At 45.5% G+C, this 10,656-nt stretch overlaps 4 pseudogenes; all 4 read left to right on the plus strand.

Annotated features, from left to right (window-relative positions):
• Nucleotides 1–3,160: 3,160 nt before the first annotated feature.
• Nucleotides 3,161–3,329, plus strand: LOC141192471 (U2 spliceosomal RNA; annotated as a pseudogene).
• A 1,472-nt stretch (nucleotides 3,330–4,801) lies between these two features.
• On the plus strand, nucleotides 4,802–4,970 carry LOC141192477 (U2 spliceosomal RNA; annotated as a pseudogene).
• A 1,471-nt stretch (nucleotides 4,971–6,441) lies between these two features.
• Nucleotides 6,442–6,610, plus strand: LOC141192479 (U2 spliceosomal RNA; annotated as a pseudogene).
• Nucleotides 6,611–8,083: 1,473 nt separating this feature from the next.
• Nucleotides 8,084–8,252, plus strand: LOC141192469 (U2 spliceosomal RNA; annotated as a pseudogene).
• Nucleotides 8,253–10,656: the final 2,404 nt, after the last annotated feature.

The raw sequence follows: 10,656 nt of genomic DNA on the forward strand, positions 1-10,656 counted from the left end.
CATTTTTAAACTTCAGCAGAATTCCTAGAATAATGGAAGAGTTCCAAAGCATTTTTAAAGTTCAACGAAATTCCGAGAACAATGGAAGAGTTCCAAAGCATTTTTAAACTTCAGCGCAATTCTGAGAACAATGGAAGAGTTCCAAGCATTTTTAAACTTTAGCAGAATTCAGAGAACAATGGAAGAATTCCAAAGCATTGTTAAACATCAACAGAATTCCGAGAACAATGGAAGAGTTCCAAAGCATTTTTAAACTTCAGTGGAATTCCGAGAACAATGGAAGAATTCCAAAGCATTTTTTAACTTCAGCAGAATTCTGAGAACAATGGAAGAGTTCCAATGCATTTTTAAACTTCAGCAGTATTCCGAGAAAAACGGAAGAGTTTCAAAGCATTGCTAAACTTCAGCGGAATTCCGAGAACAATGGAAGAGTTCCAAAGCATTTTTAAACTTCAGCGGAATTCCGAAAACAATGGAGGATTCCAAAGCTTTTTTAAACTTCAGCAGAATTCTGAGAACAATGGAAGTGTTCCAATGCATTTTTAAACTTCAGCAGTATTCCGAGAACAATGGAAGAGTTCCAAAGCATTTTTATACTTCAGCGAAATTCCGATAAAAATGGAAGAGTTCAAAAGCATTGTTAAACATCAACGGAATTCCAAGAACAATGGAAGAGCTCCAAAGCATTTTTAAACTTCAGCATAATTCCGAGAACAATGGAATAGTTCCAAAGCACTGTTAAACATCAGCGGAATTACGAGAACAATGGAAAAGTTCCAAAGCATGTTTAAACTTCAGCAGAATTCCGAGAACAATGGAAGAGTTCCAAAGCATTTTTAAACTTCAGCGGAATTCTGAGAACAATGGAAGAGTACCAAAGCATTTTTAAACTTCAGTGGAATTCTGAGAACAATGGAAGAGTTCCAAAGCATATTTAAACATCAGCGGAATTACGAGAACAATGGAAGAGTTCCAAAGCATTGTTAATCATTAGTGGAATTCCAAGAACAATGGAAAAGTTCCAAAGCATTTTTAAACTTCAGCAGAGTTCCGAGAACAATGGAAGAGTTCGAAAGCATTGACAAATATCAGCGGAATTCCGAGAACAAAGGAAGAGTTCCAAAGCATTTTTAAACTTCAGCGGAATTCCGATAACAATGGAAGAGTTCCAAAGCACTGTTAAACATCTGCGGAATTCTAAAAACAATGGAAGAGTTCCCAAACATTTTTAAACTTCAGCAGAATTCCTAGAACAATGGAACAATTCCAAAGCTTTTTTAAATTTCAGTGAAATTCTGAGAGCAATGGAAGAGTTCCAAAGTATTTTTAAACTTCAGCGGAATTCCGAGAGCAGTGTTAGAGTTCCAAAGCATATTTAAACTTCACCGGAATTCCGAGAATAATGGAAGAGTTCCAAGGCATTTTTAAACTTTAGCGGAATTGCGAGAACAATGGAAGAGTACCAAAGCATTTTTAAACTTCAGCGGAATTCTGAGAACAATGGAAGAGTTTCAAAGCATATTTAAACATCAGCAGAATTACGAGAACAATGGAAGAGTTCCAAAGCATTGTTAAACATTAGTGGAATTCCAAGAACAATGGAAAAGTTCCAAAGCATTTTTAAACTTCAGCAGAGTTCCGAGAACACTGGAAGAGTTCGAAAGCATTGATTAATATCAGCGGAATTCCGAGAACAAAGGAAGAGTTCCAAAGCATTTTTAAACGTCAGCGGAATTCTGAGAACAATGGAAGAGTTCCAAAGCAGTGTTAAACATCAGCGGAATTACGAGAACAATGGAAAAGTTCCAAAGCATGTTTAAACTTCAGCAGAGTTCCGAGAACAATGGAAGAGTTCGAAAGCATTGATAAATATCAGCGGAAGTCCGAGAACAAAGGAAGAGTTCTAAAGAATTTTTAAACTTCAGCGGAATTCCGAGAACAATGGAAGAGTTCCAAACCAGTGTTAAACATCAGCGGAATTACGAGAACAATGGAAAAGTTCCAAAGCAGTGTTAAACATCAGCGGAATTACGAGAACAATGGAAAAGTTCCAAAGCATGTTTAAACTTCAGCAGAATTCCGAGAACAATGGAAGAGTTCCAAAGCATTTTTAAACTTCAGCGGAATTCTGAGAACAATGGAAGAGTTCCAAAGCATTTTTAAACTTCAGCGGAATTCTGAGAACAATGGAAGAGTTCCAAAGCATTGTTAAATATCAGCGGAATTCCGAGAACAATGGAAGAGTTCCAAAGCATTGTAAAACATTACTGGAATTCCAAGAACAATGGAAAAGTTCCAAAGCATTTTTAAACTTCACCAGAATATCGAGAACAATGGAACAGTTCCAAAGTATTTTTAAACTTCATCAGAATTCCGAGAACAATGGAAGAGTTCCAAAGCATTGATAAACATCAGCGAAATTCCGAAAACAATGGAAGAGTTCCAAAGCATTGTTAAACATTAGCGGAATTCCGAGACTAAGAGTGGCCACCACTGGGCATACACCTGCAAAGTGTAGACAGCTGCTCGTTCCACCCCCCCCCTTAATTGGTTCTCCTCCCTTCCACCGGTGTTGAGGCGGGTGGGATCAGCAGGGGGTGAGGGTGCTGTGCTAAAATAGGTGGAGTTATGCAGATCTAAAACACGTGGATTGCAGCAGCAGCAAGCCAAAAAGTGCAGTCATGTAAGGGATCTAGAGGTTGACAACATGTCTTCTTAACGGGAGTCCAGGTGCCCATCTCCACCAATGGACTTTTCAGGATCCGAGGGTGGTACCGTAGGCCGAAACCAATTCTGGTTATCGCTTCTCGGCCTGCTCAGAGACTATTCCATCGTGGACGGTCCGGAGGACGAGAATGAGGACTAAACTCCTCCTCTCCCTCTCCCCTTATGTGTCTTGTCTTTCAATAAAGCTTCGGGCCTGTGATTTTCCCCTCCCCATCCCCTTTTTCCCAATCCCCATCCCTTATCACGGTTCGTCGTACTGTATTGATTGACACGCTTTTTCTTTCAGATTGAGTGTTTTGTGTAGCATAGGGGTGTGATGTGTCTAGTTAGTGCGTCGTATCCTCATGCTACGTAAATATGATGTAGAATTCTGTGTGTACTGGGCTGCGGCACTGTACACTGTCTGTTAACTTATTTTCTGTGCTAATAAAAGATATATTCAATCAAAATCTGTTCTTATCAGTTTAATATCTGATACGTCCCCTATCTGGGGACCATATATTAAATGGATTTTTAGAACAGGGAGATGGTAAAACAGCTTGCTCTGTTCACTCCACGCATTGACCTGGTATTGCAGCATTTCCAGGACCGGTGCACTCCTTCTTTAATGCAGTTTCTAAAATCAGACAGAATTGAATTCAATACATTTTGTTGCTTTTGCTTGTTTGTTGCATTTTTGGAAGGACATTTTTGCCTTGCTTTTCTTCCCCTCATTGGATTTTTCATGTTACAAGTTGCAGAAGCCAGATGACAAACTTGTTTTGGTTCAACTTCAGAAACTCTGCATTGCATTTTAATCTACTGTAATGCAATGCTATGTATCCAGCTATACCCCCCTTTCCTTTCTTTTGGATAAAAAGCCATATTAGGCAAGCATTTTGGAGCTTTCACCTAACTAACTACAGGTGGTGAGATAAGCTGCACAATATAATTGTTCTTTCAGTATATTGTTGCACACACACCATCTATTTAGCAAATGCCCTTGTTATCAACAGCAGCCGTTTAAACTCACCTGAGCTAACAGGTATGTGCGCTGGTTATACTCTGCTGCACTTAAAATTTCTTTTTTGGCTTGCTCCAATGCCTTTTCTGAAACATTGTCTCCCTCTGGTGGAACACTGACTTCTTTCATTTAACGCCTGCAGACTATAAAAAATAACCCAACCCAAAAAGTTTGGTTGATTAGTCTGTGGCATTCTTTTAAACTGTTGCTTATGGCGATCTCTGTGAGCTTCTCAGTGCCGTTCAGCCAGCCAGGTATCCTGCCTGCAGTAGATGGAATGTGGCAATGGAACGCTGGCTGCGCGTGTCATAATAGGCTCTGAGCCTTTATATACCTGCGCACGGCAGCAGCCACCTTCAGTCTGCTGCTGGACAGCCAGCAGCAGCAAGAAAGGTAAGTAATCAGCAGCACTCCTGCTAAGTGTAGACAGATGCTCGTTCCACCCCCCCCCCCCTTAATTGGTTCTCCTCCCTTCCACCGGTGTTGAGGTGGGTGGGAACAGCAGGGGGTGAGGGTGCTGTGCTAATATAGGTGGAGTTATGCATATCTAAAACGCGTGGATTGCGGCTGCAGCAAGCCGAAAAGTGCAGGCATGTAAGGGATCTAGAGGTTGACAACATGTCTTCTTAACGGGAGTCCAGGTGCCCATCTCCACCAATGGACTTTTCAGGATCCGAGGGTGGTACCGTAGGCCGAAACCAATTCTGGTTATCGCTTCTCGGCCTGCTCAGAGACTATTCCATCGTGGACGGTCCGGAGGACGAGGATGAGGACTAAACTCCTCCTCCCCCTCTCCCCTTATGTGTCTTGTCTTTCAATAAAGCTTCGGGCCTGTGATTTTCCCCTCCCCATCCCCTTTTTCCCAATCCCCATCCCTTATCACGGTTCGTGGTACTGTGTTGATTGACATGCTTTTTCTTTCAGATTGAGTGTTTTGTGTAGCATAGGGGTGTGATGTGTCTAGTTAGTGCGTCGTATCCTCATGCTATGTAAATATGATGTAGAATTCTGTGTGTACTGGGCTGCGGCACTGTACACTGTCTGTTAACTTATTTTCTGTGCTAATAAAAGATATATTCAATCAAAATCTGTTCTTATCAGTTTAATATCTGATACGTCCCCTATCTGGGGACCATATATTAAATGGATTTTTAGAACAGGGAGATGGTAAAAGAGCTTGCTCTGTCCACTCCACACATTGACCTGGTATTGCAGCATTTCCAGGACCAGTGCACTCATTCTTTAATGCAGTTTCTAAAATCAGAAAGAATTGAATTCAATACATTTTGTTGCTTTTGCTTGTTTGTTGCATTTTTGGAAGGACATTTTAGCCTTGCTTTTCTTCCCCTCATTGGATTTTTCATGTTACAAGTTGCAGAAGCCAGATGACAAACTTGTTTTGGTTCAACTTCAGAAACTCTGCATTGCATTTTAATCTACTGTAATGCAATGCTATGTATCCAGCTATACCCCCCTTTCCTTCCTTTTGGATAAACAGCCATATTAGGCAAGCATTTTGGAGCTTTCACCTAACTAACTACAGGTGGTGAGATAAGCTGCACAATATAATTGTTCTTTCAGTATATTGTTGCACACACACCATCTATTTAGCAAATGCCCTTGTTACCAACAGCAGCCGTTTAAACTCACCTGAGCTAACAGGTATGTGCGCTGGTTATACTCTGCTGCACTTAAAATTTCTTTTTTGACTTGCTCCAATGCCTTTTCTGAAACGTTGTCTCCCTCTGGTGGAACACTGACTTCTTTCATTTAACGCCTGCAGACTATAAAAAATAACCCAACCCAAAAAGTTTGGTTGATAAGTCTGTGGCATTCTTTTAAACTGTTGCTTATGGCGGTCTCTGTGAACTTCTCAGTGCCGTTCAGCCAGCCAGGTATCCTGCCTGCAGTAGATGGAATGTGGCAATGGAACGCTGGCTGCGCGTGTCATAATAGGCTCTGAGCCTTTATATACCTGCGCACGGCAGCAGCCACCTTCAGTCTGCTGCTGGACAGCCAGCAGCAGCAGGAAAGGTAAGTAATCAGCAACACTCCTGCTAAGTGTAGACAGCTGCTCGTTCCACTCCCCCCCCCTTAATTGGTTCTCCTCCCTTCCACCGGTGTTGAGGCGGGTGGGAACAGCAGGGGTTGAGGGTGCTGTGCTAAAATAGGTGGAGTTATGCAGATCTAAAATGCGTGGATTGCAGCAGCAGCAAGCCGAAAAGTGCAGGCATGTAAGGGATCTAGAGGTTGACAACATGTCTTCTTAACGGGAGTCCAGGTGCCCATCTCCACCAATGGACTTTTCAGGATCCGAGGGTGGGACCGTAGGCCGAAACCAATTCTGGTTATCGCTTCTCGGCCTGCTCAGAGACTATTCCATCGTGGACGGTCCGGAGGACGAGGATGAGGACTAAACTCCTCCTCCCCCTCTCCCCTTATGTGTCTTGTCTTTTAATAAAGCTTCGGGCCTGTGATTTTCCCCTCCCCATCCCCTTTTTACCAATCCCCATCCCTTATCATGGTTAGTCGTACTGTATTGATTGACACGCTTTTTCTTTCAGATTGAGTGTTTTGTGTAGCATAGGGGTGTGATGTGTCTAGTTAGTGCGTCGTATCCTCATGCTATGTAAATATGTTGTAGAATTCTGTGTGTACTGGTCTGCGGCACTGTACACTGTCTGTTAACTTATTTTCTGTGCTAATAAAAGATATATTCAATCAAAATCTGTTTTTATCAGTTTAATATCTGATACGTCCCCTATCTGGGGACCATATATTAAATGGATTTTTAGAACAGGGAGATGGTAAAAGAGCTTGCTCTGTCCACTCCACGCATTGACCTGGTATTGCAGCATTTCCAGGACCGGTGCACTCCTTCTTTAATGCAGTTTCTAAAATCAGAAAGAATTGAATTCAATACATTTTGTTGCTTTTGCTTGTTTGTTGCATTTTTGGAAGGACATTTTAGCCTTGCTTTTCTTCCCCTCAATGGATTTTTCATGTTACAAGTTGCAGAAGCCAGATGACAAACTTGTTTTGGTTCAACTTCAGAAACTCTGCATTGCATTTTAATCTACTGTAATGCAATGCTATGTATCCAGCTATACCCCCCTTTCCTTCCTTTTGGATAAACAGCCATATTAGGCAAGCATTTTGGAGCTTTCACCTAACTAACTACAGGTGGTGAGATAAGCTGCACAATATAATTGTTCTTTCAGTATATTGTTGCACACACACCATCTATTTAGCAAATGCCCTTGTTATCAACAGCAGCCGTTTAAACTCACCTGAGCTAACAGGTATGTGCGCTGGTTATACTCTGCTGCACTTAAAATGTCTTTTTTGGCTTGCTCCAATGCCTTTTCTGAAACGTTGTCTCCCTCTGGTGGAACACTGACTTCTTTCGTTTAATGCCTGCAGACTATAAAAAATAACCCAACCCAAAAAGTTTGGTTGATTAGTCTGTGGCATTCTTTTAAACTGTTGCTTATGGCGGTCTCTGTGAGCTTCTCAGTGCCGTTCAGCCAGCCAGGTATCCTGCCTGCAGTAGATGGAATGTGGCAATGGAACGCTGGCTGCGCGTGTCATAATAGGCTCTGAGCCTTTATATACCTGCGCACGGCAGCAGCCACCTTCAGTCTGCTGCTGGACAGCCAGCAGCAGCAGGAAAGGTAAGTAATCAGCAGCACTCCTGCTAAGTGTAGACAGCTGCTCGTTCCACCCCCCCCCCCCCTTAATTGGTTCTCCTCCCTTCCACCGGTGTTGAGGCGGGTGGGAACAGCAGGGGGTGAGGGTGCTGTGCTAAAATAGGTGGAGTTATGCAGATCTAAAACGCGTGGATTGCAGCAGCAGCAAGCCGAAAAGTGCAGGCATGTAAGGGATCTAGAGGTTGACAACATGTCTTCTTAACGGGAGTCCAGGTGCCCATCTCCACCAATGGACTTTTCAGGATCCGAGGGTGGGACCGTAGGCCGAAACAAATTCTGGTTATCGCTTCTCGGCCTGCTCAGAGACTATTCCATCGTGGACGGTCCGGAGGACGAGGATGAGGACTAAACTCCTCCTCCCCCTCTCCCCTTGTGTGTCTTGTCTTTTAATAAAGCTTCGGGCCTGTGATTTTCCCCTCCCCATCCCCTTTTTACCAATCCCCATCCCTTATCACGGTTCGTCGTACTGTATTGATTGACACGCTTTTTCTTTCAGATTGAGTGTTTTGTGTAGCATAGGGGTGTGATGTGTCTAGTTAGTGCGTCGTATCCTCATGCTATGTAAATATGATGTAGAATTCTGTGTGTACTGGGCTGCGGCATTGTACACTGTCTGTTAACTTGTTTTCTGTGCTAATAAAAGATATATTCAATCAAAATCTGTTCTTATCAGTTTAATATCTGATACGTCCCCTATCTGGGGACCATATATTAAATGGATTTTTAGAACAGGGAGATGGTAAAAGAGCTTGCTCTGTCCACTCCACGCATTGACCTGGTATTGCAGCATTTCCAGGACCGGTGCACTCCTTCTTTAATGCAGTTTCTAAAATCAGAAAGAATTGAATTCAATACATTTTGTTGCTTTTGCTTGTTTGTTGCATTTTTGGAAGGACAATTTAGCCTTGCTTTTCTTCCCCTCTTTGGATTTTTCATGTTACAAGTTGCAGAAGCCAGATGACAAACTTGTTTTGGTTCAACTTCAGAAACTCTGCATTGCATTTTAATCTACTGTAATGCAATGCTATGTATCCAACTATACCCCCCTTTCCTTCCTTTTGGATAAACAGCCATATTAGGCAAGCATTTTGGAGCTTTTGTGGAACCCCAGGGGTCTGGTTACCACAGTAATAGCAATATTACGTCTGTGAGCAGGTGGGAGGTCTCCTGGTCAGGAAACCCTAAGCATGCCACACCTCCTGCCCAGTCCTGGGAGGGGAAGAACTTCCCCTATATAAACTGGGGCTGAGGCAGGGTTAGGAGAAGGAGAAGAAGAGGAGTCCCAGACAGAGACACAGTCTGGTCTGGAGTGGAGCAGTTGCAGGAAAAGCAAGAACAGGAGCTCTGTGGGAGCAGTGACAAAAGAGGTCAGGGACTGAAAGCTGTAGAGCTGGTCCTGACTGAATAGATCTCACCGGACACGGAGTCCGAGGCTGTGGGGACTGTTCCATACCCAGCAGCAGAAACCGCCCGGCAGGGGATTTCAGGTCCTCTGGCCAAGAAACCCGAAGGCACGGTCACACGCAAGGGACCAGCACCGCCTCCCTGGAGCGGAGGCTACCAGAAGGCCCCGAGTCACCGGCCATACGGGTGAGCACCACACGGCACACTCAGGGACGTGGGCTACTTTTACCCGCTTCTAGCAAGGTAGCCAGGAAGAGTACAATTAGTTGGGGAGGCCTACAACTCCGCCTGGCCGGGGGAGATCCTATCTGCTCACGGACTGACCAGACCCCGACCGCTAGCCAGTACTCCCGGGAGGGTCTACCTTTGCCACCAGTAAAGACCCTGAACTACACCGCACCGTCTCTGAGTGGTTCCTGGTGCCTGCGTGCAATTCTACTTCCCCATCATCCACGTCCGCTGCCCTGAGGCCATACCCCTCCCGTTGGGGGTTATACTACCCACGCTGCACAACTGTACCACCGGCCTCAGCGGTCTGCCCTGCAGCGGCGGTTTCGTAACCGCATTCAACGGGTGGCGTAGTCGAACACTATAACATCATACACTAAAATTCCGCCACTTAGTTTGACACCCTGGGCACGGACCGGGTCACCGCCACGAGGACTATTAACCCTATCGGATCCGGCTCCGGGTATTCCCCGCGTGTGCAACGCTACACAACATGGCCCAGGGGGCGCGTCAACTTTTGGCGTAGTCGGCAGGATTCCGTGCCCGCAACCACCGGGTACTGCGTGCCTGAAAAAGACTGTTAAACTAACCTGTGGTGAAGATTCCCGCCATCCGACGCCATCTTCTGCCTTCTTCCCGCCATCCGTGGAGTTTTCCCGCCATCCGACGCCATCTTCTGCCTTCTTCCCGCCATCCGTGGAGTTTTCCTGCCATTGGACGCCATCTTGAGGACGCCGCGCGGGAAGAAGAGGGGCGTGAACTCCGAAAGTGCGCGAGAACTGAAGCTCCGCCTCACGTCCGGACGTTGCTTAAGGTCCTGGAAGGAGCCCAGCAGACGCCGACGTCACAGGAGCGCGACGGAAGGTCCTCAACCCTGACGATCCACTGCGGAGCCGCGGCCTACGGAAGAGGATCATCGCCAGGTAGGCCACGGTCCACTAGGGGGGAGGAGGATGTCGGATACGGAGGAGAGCTTCACTGCCACAGCCACCGCCAGCGCCACCGCTGCTGCGGTCATGCCTTTCACCATGCCCTATATCCCAGGGGCAGCCTGGCTACCCCAGTACTCAGGGGAGTCACATACCCTAAATGACTTCAGAGAAAGGCTGGATAGCCTCTTCCAGGTGTACCCCCTCACAGAAGAGCAAAAAGTGAGCATCCTGGTGGCTCAATTAACAGGGGCAGCCCAAAGGGAGGTAAAGTCCTGGCCACTTGGGAGGAGGAGGACTGTCGCAGAGATACTAGCCCGGCTGAAGGACACCTTTGATACCCGTACCTCAGCCGAGATCAAGCTTAGATTCTACGGGTGCAAGCAGCGAGCACATGAGAATATAAGGGACTATGCACTAAACCTACAAGAGGCCCTGAGAGCCATTAAGCAGGCCGACCCTGACGGCGTGGGAAACGAAGACAAGCTGTTGACTGAACAATTTATAGAGGGTCTACATTGTAATGCCCACCGAACCCAGTTGCGAGCAATGGCCTTACAGGACCCTCATCTGGACTTTGCACAGTTCAAGGACAGAGCCATCCGGGTGCTCCGAGAACCGGCACCAGGTGGCGCTGTGACCCACAAACGCCCTG

The sequence above is a fragment of the Phyllobates terribilis genome, unplaced genomic scaffold (genome assembly GCF_046119375.1).
Source record: "Phyllobates terribilis strain yellow unplaced genomic scaffold, ASM4611937v1 Scaffold_61__1_contigs__length_8056638, whole genome shotgun sequence".
In the NCBI taxonomy this organism is placed as follows: domain Eukaryota; kingdom Metazoa; phylum Chordata; class Amphibia; order Anura; family Dendrobatidae; genus Phyllobates; species Phyllobates terribilis.